This window comes from Monodelphis domestica, chromosome 5 (genome assembly GCF_027887165.1).
Source record: "Monodelphis domestica isolate mMonDom1 chromosome 5, mMonDom1.pri, whole genome shotgun sequence".
NCBI lineage: Eukaryota > Metazoa > Chordata > Mammalia > Didelphimorphia > Didelphidae > Monodelphis > Monodelphis domestica.
Window position 1 is genome coordinate 109,419,777 of NC_077231.1, and position 19,181 is coordinate 109,438,957.

General features: G+C 36.2%; 1 protein-coding gene across 5 annotated transcripts in view; it reads left to right on the forward strand.

Annotated features, from left to right (window-relative positions):
* Positions 1–19,181, forward strand: part of ADA2 (adenosine deaminase 2) — a 162,131-nt gene that overhangs the window by 101,353 nt on the left and 41,597 nt on the right. The gene's annotated exons all lie outside the window — the stretch shown is intronic.

Here is a 19,181-nt window from a genome sequence, read left to right on the forward strand (position 1 = left end):
AAAACAATTTTGCTATTTTCTGATTCTTTGTGACCTCTTTTAGGGCGTCAGAAAGGGCTAAATGAAAATCAAATGCTTACATTCTAATGGAGGCAGCTAGGTGGGTAGAATGCTGGGCATGTAGTCAAAAGAACCTGAATTCAAATCTGGCTTCAGACCACTTACTAGCTGTATGGATCTGGGCAAACTTCTGTTTACTTCAATTTCAGCTCTAAGGTGGGAATAATAACAGCTTGTTTTTAATAAATTTTCAATGTTCTCTTTTAATTTTTTTTTTGGTGTCCTTTCTATTTACATTGTTGTAATCACTGTTTTGTTATTTTCTTAGGTCTTCTCTCTATCCATTCATCAAGTACTTCCATAATTCTCTGATATTTATATTAGTAGTTTCTTATTGCAGAGTAATATTCCACTACATCTAATTTACTTAGTCATTCCCCAAACTGATGAACATAGGATGTATTTTCTACACAAAAAAGGTTTTCCCATAAGTATCTTGGAACTCTCTTTTTGTCAGTGGCTTCCTGGGGTATAGGCCTAGTAGAGGAATCTATGGGCAAAAGGGTTTGGACATTTTAGGTATTTTATTTTCATAACTCCAAATTACATTGCTTCACCAACAATACACTAATATGTCTATCTTTCCAAAGTCCTTCCAACCCAGACAATTCTCAATTTCTATAATCTTTTCTAGTTTTCTGGGTATGAGATAAAATTTTAGGGTTTTAAAATTTGAATTTCTCTTATTATTAGTTATAGAGAGCAATATTTTGTATAATTGTCAATAGTTTGCAATTGTTATTTTGAAAACTTAAGAGAACTTCTTTTGTTTATATGCTTTGATGACTTATTTTTGGGGGAATGACTTTTGAATAAATATATATCTGCTAATTGTAAATATATTGTGGGTACCAAAATCTTCTATGAGAAATCTGATACTAATGTTTTTAATATAATAAGTACCTTTTCCCTTCTAATCCTAGATGCATTAATTTTATCTGTAAAGCAGCCTTTTAGTTTCACATAATCAAAATTATTCAGTTTATCTTTTTGTATTTGCCTCTATCCTTTGACTAACAAAATTATAATAGTTTTATAATATAATATAGTATAATATAATATAGTATCACATAATATTATATTATATAATAGTTGGAGAGCCCTTTCATAACTAGACATTTCTCACAAAAATAGAAACAAAAACAAGTTAAGGGCACAAGTTCAAATTTAGAAAAGGATAGATTTTTGACAATGAGAAAAGAAAGAATTATACCTGGTTCTCAGCTCTGCATTGCAGAAATTGACAATGCAGTAAGATATGTAAAATGGAGCTTTGAACCCCAGACTTCAATTCCCAGAAGTCCTTGGTAATTCCCAGAATTCCCTATAATATCACCCTAAGTCCTCACCTGAGTTCAGAGAACTCAATTTGTATTTAAACTGACTCTCTGCCTACTTTGCCCCTCTCCCTGCTTCCCCTTCTAAGCACACTCATCTCTCAAGATGTAATAAGTGAAATTGAATGGGCTTTTCAGCCCTCCTACACACGTGGTTTTATTATTTTGTATTTTCTTTATTTCTTAATCTTTAATAAACCTCATAAAAATAGAATACTTTTGGCAGAGAAACTAAATTTTAATTGTTACAGATCAGATATAAAACATATAAACTAATGCAAAAAAAATTAAGCACATTCTTTACTCTTAAAAAGACAAAATAAATTATAATCAATTTAAATCAATAAGCAATATTTTATTTTTCTTTTAAATATTTAAAATATTTTATTTTCTCCTATTATAAGTAAAAATTTTTTTTAATTCATAAAAATTTTCTTAGTTCTAAATTCTTTCCCTCCTTCCCACCCTCCCTCTCTCCTCGGAGACTGTAAACAATCATCTAAAACATTTTTCCTTGTTAGTCATTTTGTGGAAGAGATCTCAATTAAAAAAAGAAGGAAAGTGAAGTTTAGTATGTTTTGGCTTCTAGTCAGGCTCCATCAATTCTTTCTTTTAAGGCAGATGATTTTTTTTTATCACGTCTTTGGGATTGTCTTGCATCACTGTATTGTCAAGAACAACTAGGTCATTCACAATTGTTCATAAAAAAATATTGCTGCTACTGTGTATTGTGTTCTTTCTGGTTCTGTTCACTTCACTTTGTATTAGTTCATGTAAGAGGTTTTTCTGAAATCATCCTGCTCATTATTTCTTTTTTTTTTTTTAAACCCTTACCTTCTGTCTTGGAGTCAATACTGTGTATTGGCTCCAAGGCAGAAGAGTAGTAAGGGCTAGGCAATGGGGGTCAAGTGACTTGCCCAGGGTCACACAGCTAGGAAGTGGCCGAGGCCGGATTTGAACCTAGGATCTCCCGTCTCTAGGCCTGGTTCTCAATCCACTGAGCTACCCAGCTGCCCCCCTGCTCATTATTTCTTATACCACAATAGCATTCCTTATAATCATACAGCACAACTTTTTTAGACATTCTCCATTTGATGGACAACCTTTCAATTTCCAATTCTTTGCTACCACAAAAAGAACCACAATCAATATTTTTGGTCAAATAGTTTCTTTTCCCTTTTTTGGATCTCTTTGGGATACAGACCTAGTAGTGGTATTGCTAGATAAAAGGGTATACACAGTTTTAGAGCCCTTTGGGCACAGTTTCAAATTGCTTTCTGGAATGGTTGGATCAGACCACAACTTCACCAGCAGTGCATTAGTGTCCCAATTTTTCTCATACCCCTTCCAACATTTATCATTTTCAATAAGGAACATTTTAAAAAGCATTAAAATTTCATGGAAACTAAATAATATAATCCTAAAGAATTGGTGGGTCAATGAACAAATCACAGAAACAATTTTATGACAGAAAATGACAACTATGAAATAATAGGTCAAAACTTTTGGAATGCAGTCCTTCTAGGACAATTTCTTTTTCCAAGAAATGAGAGAAAGAATAGATCAGTGATTTGGGCATGCAACTGAAAAACTAGAAAAGCAATAAATAACTAAATAACTAAAAATATAAATCCTTAAGATTTAAAAAAGATAAAAAAATTAAAAAACCATTATACTGGAACTTCTAGGTCACATGGCCAACAAGATAGAAGACTAAACATTTTCTCTGACCCATGTAACCTTATATCTTTCTCAAACAGAAGTTATATATCAAAGATAAAATAAATTCAATTCTTTCTATGACCTAAGACAGAATCCAAAATAAAGTTAAAAAAAAATCTGTCCTAGCTTCAAATATGACCTCTGATATTTTCTAGCTCTGTGATCCTGGGCAAGTCTCTTAACTCCAACTGATTTAAAAAAAGAAAATACCCATGAACTGAACTCATTCACCACTCTCACCTCCACTGCCTGTTACAACACCAGCAGCAAGTACAGTAATCACCTAAGGACTAGATAAATAGATTTGCACATAATCTTAATCTGGGCTTGAAATAGATCTAGTGTGGTAGCTCCCCAAACTGCTAGTACCAGTCCAGACAATGGAGGGAGTATTAGAGGACACTGGGGCAAACACTCTGTGTGTGTGTGTGTGTGTGTGTGTGTGTGTGTGTGTGTACATGCTATCGTACTTGTGGCATTTTGCTAAGCTTAAAGGAAAGAGCTCAGGATCCAGCTGGGGCCAATTATATCCCTCTAAAAGTTTCTTGAGATAAAGACCAAGACTGGTGGACCATGAATTATCCATCATGGGAGACTGAGAAGCTTTGAGAACAGCCACAATGGAAATTACCAACAAAAAGGAGGAAGTCAGAAAGTGAGCAATAAGTGTATATGTGGGAAATTCCTGAAATGATCAAGAATCTCAGGCTGAAGAAAACTCAAAGAACCTAGAATATAGATAACACAAACCAAAAGGGACAACATTCACAGCAGAAGGAAACAAAGCTTCCAGATCTAGTAAATGATTTCAGGCATCTATGAATAAAGAGTGCAAACTTAAGAGAACAACCCAACAACTTTATGAGACTGAGGACTCTGTGTAATTTATGGAGAACATGGAATCACAACACATTTTTCTTGCTTGATTAAAAGTGAATTGAGAGTTACAAGAACAAAATTTATGGAGCAAAAATAATCGATGGAATACAAAAACTTGATTTTATGATGTCATCTCATCAAAGAAACAAAAGAGAGAACAATAGTTCAGAATGTAAATACACAGAAATGAAGGACAATCTAAAAGTACTATTATTTTCATAAAACCAACTCAGTTTTATTTATTAATTCAATGGTTTTCTTACATTTAATCTACAAAAATGAGAAGAAACATAACTTATTCTTTTTTAAAAGATTACTGGTATTCTTCTAAACTCTTATCCTCTCTTCTTATGTTATCTTTCTCTTTGATATTTTGTTTTTTAATTCCCTTTTCTTTCCTATTTTTTATCTATTTGTATAATTCTTCCCTTCCACCCATTGATAATCAGTTAGCTTCCCCCTTCCTCTCCTCTGCTTCAACTAGTCTTGTTCATTAAGTTTTCAAAATTTCGTTTTGTTCCCCCTTCCAAAAAGTATTTCTCTCATTCTTTTCATTATCCATCCTCTTTAAAAACAAAACAAAACAAAACAAGCAAACAAAAAACCCTTACCTTCTGTCTTAGTCTCAGACAGAAGAGCAGTAAAGGGTAGATAGTTGGGGTTAAGTGACTTGCCCAGGATCACATAGCTAGGAAGAGTCCAAGGCTAAATTTGAATCCAGGTCCTCCTGACACCAGGCTACTTAGCTGCTCCTATCTTCTCTGTCTACTCTACACCCTCATTCTCTGATTAATGATGCCTATAATTTTCTGATTTCTCTCTTTTCTCTATATTCCTTATGCAATTAAAGCTTGAAAGTTATCCATTCAAGGCATTCCCCTCCAGATATTTTCTGTCACTGTCATGTAGAGCTTGCCCCATATATTCACCTTTTTCATTGCAATGTCAATTATTACAAGTGTTGGAGGATACTGCTCAATGTTAGAGCCTCCCCCAAACATCTTGCTTATGTAGCCAATTCCTGATCTATACCTTCCCCTTATTACCTTTATTTTCTCCATTTGCCTCAAAATCCCCTCCCCAAGTCTATGCTCTCCCACACCTCCAAGTAGTAATTGCCCCAAGAAGTTCGATTTCCTTTCCTGATTTAGGATGAATAGACTTTTTCAGCTCCAAATCCCCCAGATACATTCAGCACAAAGTCCTTATGTCCTCTCACAGAAAATCTTTTTCTCTCCAAAGGAGTATTCATCAGTGGAACTTTCTTTCACCACCAAAGCAATGCCTTGCTCCTTTCCTCAACCTTTATCAGTTCTTACCCCCTCCTCCTCACCCATGCCTTCATAGGCTTTTTTCTCTTCAGACAACTCTGGTCAACTTCATTTCATTGCTAGCCCTCAAATTAACCTAAGCACATCACACTGTCCTCTCCTCTCCTCTCCCTGCTTCCATTTTGTAATATATTCTTCCCCTGCAAAATTGAGTCACCAGTAGGTAGGGTGCCACCAGGTTGTATTCATAATGTTCTAGGCCCAGCTCTTCACTGTTACCTCATTTGACTTCCATCTTCAACCTTGTCTCCTTATGTATGTTAAAAAAGCAGTTTCTTTCTGTTCTCTCTGCCATCTCTCTTTGGCTGTTATGGTCCTTAGCAGTTGCATTTGTTCACCCCTGCTGCATTTCTGTTGCCTGGGGTGTTCAAGAAGCAAGCAACCTCTTCAAGTCTGTTTTTCTTTCTAAGAATGTTTCAAGCTTCACTTAATTATTAAACATTCACCAATTTTTCATATGTGGTACAAAGTAGTTTCGTGTTATTTGATTTTATACCTTTGGTACTTAAATGTGTTTCTCCTGATCACTTACAGAATTTATTTCTAAATTGACTTTTAAAATGTATCCACTATATATCTTGATATTTGAAGCTGTGGGCTTTATTTTTCTGGAGGAAATCTATAAATTATTCCAACTGATATTTCACTATCTTTGTTCAGAAGTTCTGGGCAGTTATATTATTTTTTGCATTATAGTATTCAGTTTTTTATCTTCGCAGGTACTTTTAAGAGACCTATGATTCCTAGATTGTTTCTATATATCCTGTCTCCAAGATCAGTATGATTTTCTTGGACAGTGAGCATATTTTCTGTTAATGTTATTGTTTTTAATTGTTCATGTGTGGGCAGAGCCAATATAAGTAAAATGAAAATTCTACCTAAATTGATCTACTTATTAAATGTTATCCCAATTAAAAAACAAAAAAATATTATTCATTAACAAATTTCATTTAGAAAAACAAAAAGTCATGAATATTAAAGAAATTAATGAATAAAGTGTAAAGGAAGGAAGTCTAGCAGTATTGATTTTAAGACAGAAGGTAAGGGTTAAAAAAAAAAGAAACAAACAATTTGAGTAGAGGAATATTCAATGTCCATGACTAGACTATGCCAATATAATAAAAATGACAATACTACTAAAGTTAATTTATACTTTTAATGCTATGTCATTAACAAAAGACTACTTCATATAACAAAATAATAGCAGAAAAACGAATGATCTAGAATATCAAGGGAAATGATAAAAAAAGTCAGAATGAAGAGAGAATAGTACTTCCAGACCTCAAACTACTTTATAAAGCATTCATCAAAATATTTGGTATTGGTTGAAAAATAGATCAATAGAAGTAACATAAAACATAAAGTATATAATACAATATAACATTATATTATGTAAATGTTATGTTTCTTTATTGATTTCCAACTACACATTGTCAATTAAATGACCTTGCATTTGTTTGTGGAACAAAGCTTTTATTTTACCTGAAATTGCCCAGGATCCTGAAGATTTACTAACATTTCTGTCGTTCTGATATCTTCTCTGGAGTCCATCCTCCAAACTCCCAAACTCCCTGAACACAATTGCAAATATTTTCAGTCTGTTGTCATTTTGCTGGTCCTGTGCAATATTAAAAAGGAATTTACCTATTGATGTCAACTTCCTTTCCTTTGAGACTGTCTATCATGTCAATTGTTAGTGCCCTCCTCAAACTCTGTTGGTTGACTTAACTACTTTATCTTTATTTATATTTATCCTCTCTCTGTTTCTATTATGTTCTTGTTGACTCTTCATTAGGACATATAAACTCTTTGTGAAAAGTGACTCATTCATAATTTTTGTATTCCTAACACCTTGCTCAATGAACAGAACAGAATTGAATAAACATTTATTAATTTCTACTATGTGGCACTGTGCTAAGAACTTTGCAAATATTCTCTCATTTGATCTTTTTTTTTAATTTTAATTTTAATTTTTTTATTTGGCCAATTTCAAACATTATTCGTTGGTTACAAAAATCATTTTCTATTCCTCCCTCCCCTCCCCCTGCCCTTCCTGTGGCCAACACGCAATTCCACTGGGTTTTACGTGTGTCCTTGATCAGAATTTATTTCTATGCTGTTGATGTTTGCACTAGGATGTTCATTTAGGGTCTACATCCCCAATCATGTCCCCTCGACCCATGTGATCAAGCTCATTTGATCTTTTGACTGACACACAGTAGGCCCTTAAGGTTGATCAATTGAGACTATAACAGATCATAGTAACTTTTCTGGATTTTAGCTTACCTTGAGAAACATTTATAATAAATCCCCAATCCAGTTTTGTTCCCCATCTGTCCTTCTACCTTAATCCTTGGAAACAATTTCAGGTCATAAAATTTCCACTGTTGTTTTAATAAGCCAATCTAACACTTACATGGAAACTTCTGGTTTTTTAGTGATTCTGAGTTTTAAAGCTAGTCCTACCTGATATTCACAGTGGATTTACATTTCAATGTCTTCCTGAAAGAAGTTTCCTCTGGATTTTCCTTTGGGTTTGTTAATGCATATCAAAAGCTTTAGCCATCATTATTTCTTTTTCCTTGTAGAAATGCTTGAAAGGGGAAAATACATTTTATAATCTTCAACTATTATTTCTAGTTCAGCTGCTTAGAAGATTTTAGGGTCAATATCTAATTTTCCTTGATTTGTCATAAATTATGCCTGAATTTTTTTTGAAAAAAAAAAGTTAGATTGATGTCTTTTGTTTTTATGCCATGTTAATTTCAGGATATATTCTTCTTCCTTCTTTATGAGTTGAGCCTTCACTTGTACTAAATTTTTTTAAAGAATGCAGCAAAACTTTCAATTCTGGCCTCAGGTATTTCCTAGCTATGGGACCCTGAGTAAGTCACTTAACCCCAATTGCTTAGAACTGATAGTATAAATGCTGAGACAAAAGGTAATGGTTTTACAATAAAGTGTAACAAAACTAACTTAAATTGATCTATTTGACTGCATTTGCAACATTTTGTAACCATAGCTCACCTTCCACTGAAAGGAAGGCTTTTGCTGTTTTCTCTCTTGTTCAGTTGTTTTTCAGTTAAAACTGACTCTTGCTGACTTTATTGAGATTTTACCTGGCATTTCTTTCTTTCTTTTAAACCTTTATTTTCTCTCTTAGAATCAATACTAAGTATCAGTTCCAAGGCAGAAGAATTAGAGTAAGGGCTAGGCAATTGGGTTTAAGTGACTTGGCCAGGCTGTCTAGCTATTAAGTATCTGAGATTACATTTGAACACAAGATCTTTTGCTTCCAGGTCTGACTATCCACTGACCCACCTAGTTGCCTCTTTCTTGGCATTTCTTGTCATTTCCTTCTCCACCTCATTTTACAGATGAGGAAACTAAGGCAAACAGTTAAATGACTTGCCTAGGTCACACAGCTAAGAAGTATCTGAGGTAATATTTGAATTCATGACTATGAATCTTAGCTAATTCTAGGCTCTAACTCAAGTTAGAACCAAAGAATACTTGACAGTCTGACTTTAACCTGGGTTTCCAGGTATATTTCACTTTATTCCCTTGTTTTCTAGCCCAACTGGCTCCTCTGCTGTACCCTCAAATTACCATCCTATCTTTCACATCTACTCTTCTGCATAGGTTGCTCTCACATGCCTAGAATTCACTTCCTTTCTCACCCTGGCCTCAGAATCATTCTTTTTTTTTTTTTAAATAATATTTTATTTGATCATTTCCAAGCATTATTCATTAAAGACAAAGATCATTTTCTTCCCCCCTCCACCCCCCATAGCTGATGCGTGATTCCACTGGGTATCACATGTGTTCTTGATTCGAACCCATTGTCATGTTGTTAGTATTTGCATTAGAGTGTTCCTTTAGAGTCTCTCCTCTGTCATGTCCCCTCAACCGCTGTAGTTGGGCAGTTGCTTTTACTCCGTGTTTCTACTCCCACAGTTTGTCCTCTGCTTATGAATAGTGTTTTTTCTCCTAGATCCCTGCAGATTGTTCAGGGACATCACACCGCCACTAATGGAGAAGTCCATTACGTTCGATTATACCACAGTGTATTAGTCTCTGTGTACAATGTTCTCCTGGTTCTGCTCCTCGCTCTGCATCACTTCCTGGAGGTCGTTCCAGTCTCCATGGAATTCCTCCACTTTATTATTCCTTTTTGCACAATAGTATTCCATCACCAACATATACCACAATTTGCTCAGCCACTCCCCAATTGAAGGGCATCCCCTCGTTTTCCAATTTTTGGCCACCACAAGGAGCGCAGCTATGAATATTCTTGTACAAGTCTTTTTGTCCATTATCTCTTTGGGGTGCAAACCCAGCAGTGCTATGGCTGGATCAAAGGGTAGACATTCTTTTATCGTCCTTTGGGCATAGTTCCAAATTGCCCTCCAGAATGGTTGGATCAGTTCACAACTCCACCAGCAATGAATTAATGTCCCTACTTTGCCACATCCCCTCCAGCATTCATTACTTTCCTTTGCTATCATGTTAGCCAATCGCCTCAGAATCATTCAAGACTCAATTCTTTGGAAGAATTCCATGTGAACTGGAAAGATCTCCAGGAATTGATGCAGAGTGAGAGGAGCAGAACCAGGAGAACAATGTGATACTGATACACTGTGGTTTAATCGAATGTAATGGACTTCTCTACTAGCAGCAATGCCATGACCCAGGACAATTCTGAGGGATTTATGAGAAAGAACACTATCCACATCCAGAGAAAGAACTGTGGGAGCAGAAATGTAGAAGAAAAACATTTGCTTGATCACATGGTTCGATGGGGATATGTTTGGGGATGTTGACTTTAAATGCTCAGTCTATTGCAAATATTAATAATATAGAAATAAGTCTTGATCAGTGATACGTGTAAAACCCAGTGGAATTGCCTGTTGGCTATGGGAGGGAGTGACTCTTTGGCTCTATAGGCAGCTCATCAGTCTTGCAAGCTGAAGGTCCTGAGTTTGATCTTCCTTGGAAGGAGGGTGTGATATACTGGGAAAGGCTTCTGGAGTCAAAGAGTCGCTGGACTTCAGATTGGGTTTAGCTCCCACCTGAACTGGATTGTCTGTTGTTAGCTTGAGACTGGTGAAGTGTAGGACCTTTCCTTGGGGGGGAAACTCTCCTGTGACAAGGTCAAAACCTGGGGTTTCTCCCTCCCAACTAAATAAACTGCAGATTTCTAGACTTCCACGTTGACAATGCCTAAATGAGAAAAAAATTAAATGTAAGTACAGGAGAAATTAAGTTTAGCACAGCTGATCATACTATATACCAAATGGATAGATGACTTAAGTTTAAATGGTAATAACATAAGTAGAGAAGAAAGGAAGGAGATAACTTTGATAACTATGGGTAGAAAAAGTGTGATCAAACAAGGCTTAGAGCAGATCATAAAAGATAAAATGAATAATTCTGATTACATAAAATAGAAAAGCTTTTGCACAAACAAAAACAATGCAGTTAGAATTAGAAGGAAATGAATGAACTGGGAAACAATCTTTTGCACAAAATTTATCTGATAAAGGTCTGATTGTGGAGTAGTACATTTGTCCCCCCATTCTGATAAGCCATTTGTAATTATATAAAAAAAAAGGGACACTAAATTGTATATATCCCTTGACTCAGCAATAATAGAATGAATGAACAACACATTTAAAAAATACACAGGGGGCAATTTGATGGCTCAGTGGAATGAGAGCTAGGATTAGAAATGGACAATCATGGATTCAAAACTGGCCTCAGTCACTTCTTAGCTCTGTGAACTTGGGCAAGTCACTTAATCCCAATTGTCTAGCCTTTACCACTCCTCTGCCTTTGAAGTGATATCAATTCTAAAATAGAAGGTAAATGTTTAAAGAAAAATTCACAGAAGAGACTAAAAGGAAGTTCAGAAGAGGACATAGAGAAATATGACAATTTTTTTAACCATTGTGTTAAATTTAATATATACTTTTAAAAACCCTCTGTAATAATTTAGAATTTCATATGCAAACTTTTTTCTTCTTTGTGTATTGAAATAGTCATGTATGTTTATTTTCATGGGTTCATAACAATTATTTCTTTTATGTCATGTTATTTTATAAACTTAAGTTCGTAAGGAATTTTTAAAAATAGTGGTTAGAGACTCTTTGATTTTTTGGGGGGGAAATTCAGAAATTCAGTGCTTTTTAGATTGTTACTCTAAAGTCTATCTTGTAGTTCTACTAGTCTTTGTTTTAACATCTTACAAGTATTTTGCCAGCTGAGTTATCCTTAGATCTTGTTTTGCTGAATATTCAACCACTCCAGCCATTTTCTCTTCTGGTCTGAGTATTTTATATTCATTTGATTCTGCTTCTTTATTCAAATCCCCTCTCTGGCAATACTATTCACTTTTTATTATTATTTAGATTTGTTCATTTTGCTGATGATAGCTCTTACTAGAGACAGTCATCTCTCTTGTTCTGGAGCCACAAACCCTGATTAAATAAACTCTGCCATTGTCCCTGAATGAAGTGTGTCAGTCTGCTCCATTTGACTCTATTCCCCATTCCCCATAACTGAACTAAAATGCCTCTTTCTGGCCACCCCTCCCCTTTGTGTGTTACTTCTTCCATTAGAATATAATCTTTAGAACTTTGGTATTAAAGAACTTTGTTTTTGTGTTTGTATCCCTAGGGCTACACAGTGTTTGGCACATAGCAAGAGATTACTTTTTCTTATATATTTTCTTGTTTATTCTTATTTATTCATGTCTTATCAAATAGTCATGCTTTAATCCTTATTCCATTGATCTTTCATCATGAGGCAGCTGTTGGCTCAGTGGATAGAATGGTGAACCCAGAATCAAGTAGGTCTTCCTTCAAATTCAGTTTCAGGCAGAAGTTATATGATCCTGAGAAAGTTATGTAACTTCTGTTTGACTCAATTTTCTCAACTTTAAAATGGGGATAAAATGAGAGCAGGGGAGGGGGAGGTTTATGAATTATGTAACCATGGAAAAAATACTCTAAATAAAAGTTAAAAGAGAAAAAGAGAAAAAAGAGAATATCCTGTAACACCAAAACCCTAATCATATCCCCATCACATTATGTGATTGATCACATATTTTTCTAATACATTTCCTTTCCCACAGTTCTTTCTCTGGATGTGGATAGTGTTCTTTCTCTTAAGTTCCTCTGGATTGTCCTGGGTCATTGCATTGCTGCTAGTAGAGAAGTCCATTACATTCGATTGTGCCACAGTGTATCCATCTCTGTGTATGAGGTTCTCCTGGTTCTGTTCCTTTTGCTCTGCATCAGTTCCTAGAGATCATTCCAGATAGTTACAATCTTATTCCCAAAGCTAGCTAATCAGAACATGCAATTTATAAAACCAATTATCCTAATTATTCAAGTGGGACTTAACCAATCAAAACAAGAACTATTTTAGTCCTAGGTATCTATCTGAAATGGGCTTCAGTAGGGAACTTGAAACAACTTTTTTTTTTTTAACAAAAGGCTCCCTGTCTCCATTTTAGTGATTCATTGGGAGGAGACGACCATCTTACTGAACATCATCTCTCACACTATTAAAAGCCCAGATAGTTTAGTTGACAGTCCAGGTAAGGAGCAGCAACCCTTGGGGCTACTGTGCAGAAAAGGACAGCCCTTTTCTATCCCTGATGGAATCATATGGTCATTTGGAGGGCTGCCTCCAAAAGGTCCATTAGCTAGAAAATTTTTTCTGCCACCAGGTGTGAATTTTAAAAAGTCTCCATCTTGGTCTAGCACCCAAAATTGTGCACACCCACCTACACGGGCATGCGCTAGTCAATGACAAATCAGAAATAACTAACTGCCCACCTGGGCTGTCCTAAGCCAAGCTAGAGCCAACCATTGGATTTTGTGAGACACAGGAAGTGAGGTAGGGAACAGCCTCTGGAATTCGCGCACTTCCTGTGGGGAGAGGGAGACGCCAGTTGGTGTTAGGAAGAGTTGGTGTTAGGAGCTTGGAGAGGGAGGACGCCCGCAGACAGCTTTCCTTCAGATTGGTCACGTGAGTTAAGGACTGACTCTTTCCACCTGGGCCTTTGGGCCTAAAACTCCCTCTGCCTTGGTCAGAGGTTGAGTAGCCCCTTTCCCTTTTTCTCTTCTCTCCTTCTCTCCCTATCCTTTTCCCTACTCCCAGTGTGATTAAACCTCCATAAACTTCATTCTGACTTGAGTGTTTCATTTTTAGGAATTTCATAAGTAAATTCCTTGGCGGCCATTGTTTAATATTACATAAATCCTGTAGCCACATTCTTAACCATTACAATATTATAACCTCTCCCATCTCCCCTAAATTTCCTCCATTACACAGGTATGGTATTGCATGTTATTGGTTCTGCTGCTTCAGCAGCCATTTAGGAGACTCTTGGTCAAAGAGTCACACATATTCAGAAACCAGCCCTAAGGTTCCCCTACAATGGTTGACTAGAAGGGTAGCTGAACATGGTATAAAAAGGATGGAAAAGAGTCCTATTAATGTTAATAAATTTTCATTGATATTTTGTTTTTATATCACCTACAATTTCCATTGATAGCCTTTCTTTTTATGACAGTTCTCCAGATTCATAACCTAGAAGTTACCTTCTACTCCCCACCATTTCTCACCCCATCCCCAGCTCCAATCTGTATTCATTCTAAGTCTGCCAAATTCAGCTTTGGGACACCTCTTGAATGTGCCCCTTCTTTCCTCTGATTCTGCTACCACCTGGCATAAGCCTTCTTCACCTCCTTATCACTATCTGATCTATTGCAATAACCTTCTGACAGGTCTGCCAGCTTCCCATCTCTCCCCACCCTAATCCATCCTCTATTCAACCACCAGAATGATTTTCCTAAAGCACAAATTTAACCATGTCACTCCTGCTACTGAATAAACTCTAGTGGCTCCCTATTGCTTTCAAGATCAAATTAACTTACTCCCCTCCAACCCTGCATCCAACCTTTCCATTCTTCTTACACCTTACTCCCACTGTGTAAGTCTTTGATCCAATGATACTGGTCTCTTTGTATTCCACAAACATTTTTTTTTGACTGTCCCCCATGCCTAGAATTATCTCTTCTCATCTCCACTTATTGACTTCCCTGCATTCATTCAAGTCTCAAATCAAATTTTATTTTGCAGGAAGTCCTTCCCAATCCCTCTTAATTCTAGTCCCTTCTCTCTCTTATTTCCCATTTATTCTGTATATAACTTTATTTGTACACATTTTTTTTTGCTTTGTCTCCCCCATTAGATTGTGAACTCCTTGACTAACTGACTAATTACAGAGAATACTTGGAAGAGATTATTTTATACTCTAAAATGTATCAATTTTGGAAATAAATTGATTGAAACTAGATGCCCATAAAGTGAGGGAGAGTTAAAAATATGGTTTATGTACATAATTTAAGAATCAATAATATGGCTACAGAGAAGTATGGGAAGGCTGTTATGAACTGTTACAGAATAAATAGAAGCAAGGAAAAATAATATGAACAGTAACCACATTGATGTAAGATGGACATCCCTGCCACTCACTAATAATAAGCTTGAAGCCTGTCAGTTACCCTCAACCTGCTTTAGCCCATCTACCAAGACAGTTTTACTAGGGGGTGGCCACTGTCTATGCTTTAGCTTCTTAGAGCTACAGGTGAGAGTAGGGTGACAGGTAGCCACCAAATGTAGATGAACAGTAATAAAAAAGGACAAGAAAAATACATTTTTAAAAAAGTATGCTTCAATCTTTCATGCAGACTCTATCAGTTCTGTCTCTGGAGGTGGATAGCATTTTTAATCCTAAGTCCTTTGAAGCGATGCTAGATCATTGTAATGAAGAAAAAAAGCTAATTCATTCACATTATTAAGAGCTATTTTGTCCAATTCACAGCTGATTATCCTTACAATATTTCTTTTACTTTGTTTTTTAAGAACCCTTACCTTCCGTCTTGGAGTCAATACTGTGTATTGGCTCCAAGGCAGAAGAGTGGTAAGGGCTAGGCAATGGGGGTCAAGTGACTTGCCCAGGGTCACACAGCTAGGAAGTGGCTGAGGCCGGATTTGAACCCAGGACCTCCCGTCTCTAGGCCTGGCTCTCAATCCACTGAGCTACCCACCTGCCCCCTTGCTATTACTTTGTAGTGTTGTGATTCTGCACTTTTCATCAGTTCATGTAAATCTTTCCAGAATTTTCTAAAACCATTCTGCTTAGTATTTCTTATACCACAGTAGTATTACATCACAATTGTATACCACAACTTGTTTAGCCATTCCCCAGTTGATGGGCATGCCCTAAAATTTCAAATTCTTTGCTACTTTGAAAAGAGTTGTTAACATTATTTTTGTACATATGTATCCTGTTCCCTTTTTAAAAAAAAAAATCTTTGTGATATAGTAGTATTGCTGGGTCAAAGGTTATTTTTTATGGAATGGTCAATTATACTGATAGATTTCCTAATATTGAAGCAGCTATCTTCCTGGTATGAATCCACCTAGTCATAATATTGATCTTTGTAACATATTATTTTACTCTCCTTGCTAGAATTTAAATATAAACTTTTACATCAATATTCATTAAGGAAATTGATCTATAATTTTCTGGGTTATTTTTTGCTCTTCCTTGTTTAGCACCATATTTGTATTGCAAAAGGAATTTTGCAGGACTCATTCTTTGCCTGTTTTCCCAAATAGTTTATATAGCATTGAAATTAATTGTTCTTTAAATGTTTGGTAGACTCACTTGTGAATCTGTCTGGTTCTGGTGATTTCTTTTTTTTTTAGGGAGTTCATTTATGGCTTGTTCAATTTATTTTCTAACAGAGTTATTTAAATATTTTATTTCTCTTTCTATTAATCTGAGCAATTTATATTTTTGTAAATATTCATCCATTTCCCTTAGATTGTTAGATTTGTTGCCATATAATTGGACAGTGCCAGTAGAGTCCCCGGTAATATTGTTATGGGGTTTAGATGTGTACCCCTGGGGTTCAGGAAGGATACCTTTTGAATGCAAGACTCCAAAACTTGGCTTAAAAACAAAAAGAGAAATTTATTAATTTAGAAAGTAATTTTGAGAATGGCCAGGAGGATAGCAAGGTGGGACAGCAAGATGGGGAGCAGTTCCTGGGAGGACAGCATGAATGGAAAGGCTGTTCCTCCATGGGGACAGCATGGATGGAAAGGCTATTCCCCAGATGACCTCAGTTCTGGGGGTTTTATACTCTTTAGATGCTATATCCTGGTGTGGACTTGACCTAGAGTATTAGTCCCTCAGGCATTTGGTGGGGTGAGGTGGTCATCTGACTGGGGTCTGCCTGGAGGCATAAAGATTCATCTCTTTGTCCATCTTAAATCTAGAGGACTATCAAAGAGGATAAACATCTCAGGACCCTAGGGGAGTCATTGGGTGTTTCTAGGTTAAGAGTCAGAGGATGCAAAGGCAAGGGAGTTTCCCTATAATAGTTCCCTTGGGTTTCTGGGGGTACAGTGCCCATGTCATCTCCACCCTCTCCTAATATGTAAGGGAAAAGGGATGATGGTCTCAGAGTCTTCTATAACTTCTTCAGAGCTGAGAATGGGTGTAAAGTTGTCCCTGCCTAACATTAGGAGAGAGAGGAATTGACTGTAGGCCATGTCCAGAGCTGTCAGGTTGGGATGTTTGCCAATGTTATGGTGGCATCTGGCATCTGGGTTACTCCCATGAGTGCTTTTACCCTAGAAGCAACTAGAGAGATGAACCAGAGAATTATATGTCCAGCTGGCTGGGTGTGCATGGTTTAAAACATAGGAGAAGACCCAAAATTTAAGGAAAGAAATAGTTATGGTCAGGTAGTTAAGAGCTAAAGTAAAAGGGGTTGAAGATAACAGGGAAGGAAAGGCTGTGGGTACAGGGTCTTAGGGACATGCCTTCAGTGAATGCCTGGGTCCTAGGTAGCTGGGAATCTGCTTGGAGATGTGAAGGATGTCCAGCGACTGCTTCCCCTGATCGGCAGACAGGTCACAGGGGGAGAGTCAGCCCCTAAAATAGAAGTGTAGAAACCAGGACTAGGGCAAACACTAGAACACCAGATAGAAACAGAGAATAATACAATACAGTACAATAGCAATTGGCATTACACATTTGCATTTCGGTATCTTAGCCAACAGACTTCTTCAGAAATCATCTTCTGACAGGAATAGATCCCTTTAGGAAATCAGATTCCTGAGTTATTTGCAGAGTTGGTATGTGATGTTTCTGTTAAAGAATATCCTTTTGCAAAGTACACATTAAATATAACCATCTATAAACACTCGAGTAACAATATTTTACAGATGAATTTTTTTACCCCAGATTCTGGTGGAAATTCAGGAGAGGTTTGAGCTATTCCAAGCTCAAGATCCAAACTTCAATTAAAGTTGCAAATACAAGCCATCAATTAATAAACTTCACCTGCTTCTCAAAGTATGTTCCCTAAGAGTTTGAGACTGTTCAATTATTAACCTAATAGGTTGTTTGGGGAAATGGAAACTTTAATTTTCCAATTTGTATTATGTGCTGATTATGGGAATGTCATGAAGGAAGAAGGCCCAGAAGGGAAAATATCTCCACATGTCACAAAGGACATAGTGAGTGGCTTTGTGTACCAAGCAAGGCTGTCATTAGCAGCCTACATGGTCAGGAAAGTCCAGTCCAAGGTGAGCCTTGAGTTGCCTTCTCTAACCATCCTAGGACTTTCTCCTTAGAGCACTTTGTCGCCATTGGATCTCAGAAGCCTTCTTTTTCCTTAAAGGACAAGTCTCACCCCATTACAGCTCAGAGAAATTCTGCTTATCAGCAGACCAGAAACAAATTTCCATACCCTCAAACAAGCTTTTCTGACCATTTGCCCTCTCTAAGGATTCCTTAAAGCCTATGAGTCTACATTATAGCAATTATTCTTACATATTTTGGCAATAATTAATTTATCACAATTTAGTCATAAGACCTGAACAGGAATGTTGAATTCATTAGCTCTATAGTAATATTCAAATCTGGGCTAGATCAAATCCTGACCTTAGGCCTTCTGAAGGAACTAAGTAAGACAAGACCAGTCAGGAATCTCTCTAAGGAATTTTGAGAGAAATTCCAGAATTATTTGTGATTTTCCAAAACTACATGCATCAATTCTAGAAATTATCCCTAAGTTAAAGATCTAATTATGAGAACAGAACATTTATCTGTTCTCTTTCACCTTCTCTCTCTTTATCTCTCTCTCTCTCTTTTCCTTCAAAACCCTCTGCTTAAAAAGCAGAACACAACTTCCATTCTTCCAAACCCAACATTCCTTCTCCACCTTCTCTGACTTGCTTTTACCATCATAAGTCAAACAACCATTCCCTTGATATCACTTCAATTGCTCATCAGTAACCAAAAGAATTCTGATTTAAAGGATCATTGAAATACTGTATCTTTAGCATAGTACTCATCCATTATAAATTTCAGTTCATAGAACAAATTGGTAAACTGAGGTAACTACTGAGTATTGAACAAAATTTATGGTAGAGTCGGGTTTACAATGAGCTTTTGTTTATATCTAAATAATACTTGAAATATATAGTTTAGCAGCAACTCACATAACATTTCAAAATTTTTCATAAAGCATTTAGAAATACAGGATCTATTTTAAATTTAGAGATTTGAAACCTTTTAAGGACTGTAAACCTTAAAGCAAGCCTCTTGACAAGCAGGCTGATTATCTATTTTCAAGACCAAGAAGTTAAATGTAATAATAAAGTTATTCCAACTTTAATACACTGGGATGAAAACCATTGAGAAGAAAACCATTTGATAATTTTAAACAAAACCCCATTTTTTCCCCTTTAAACC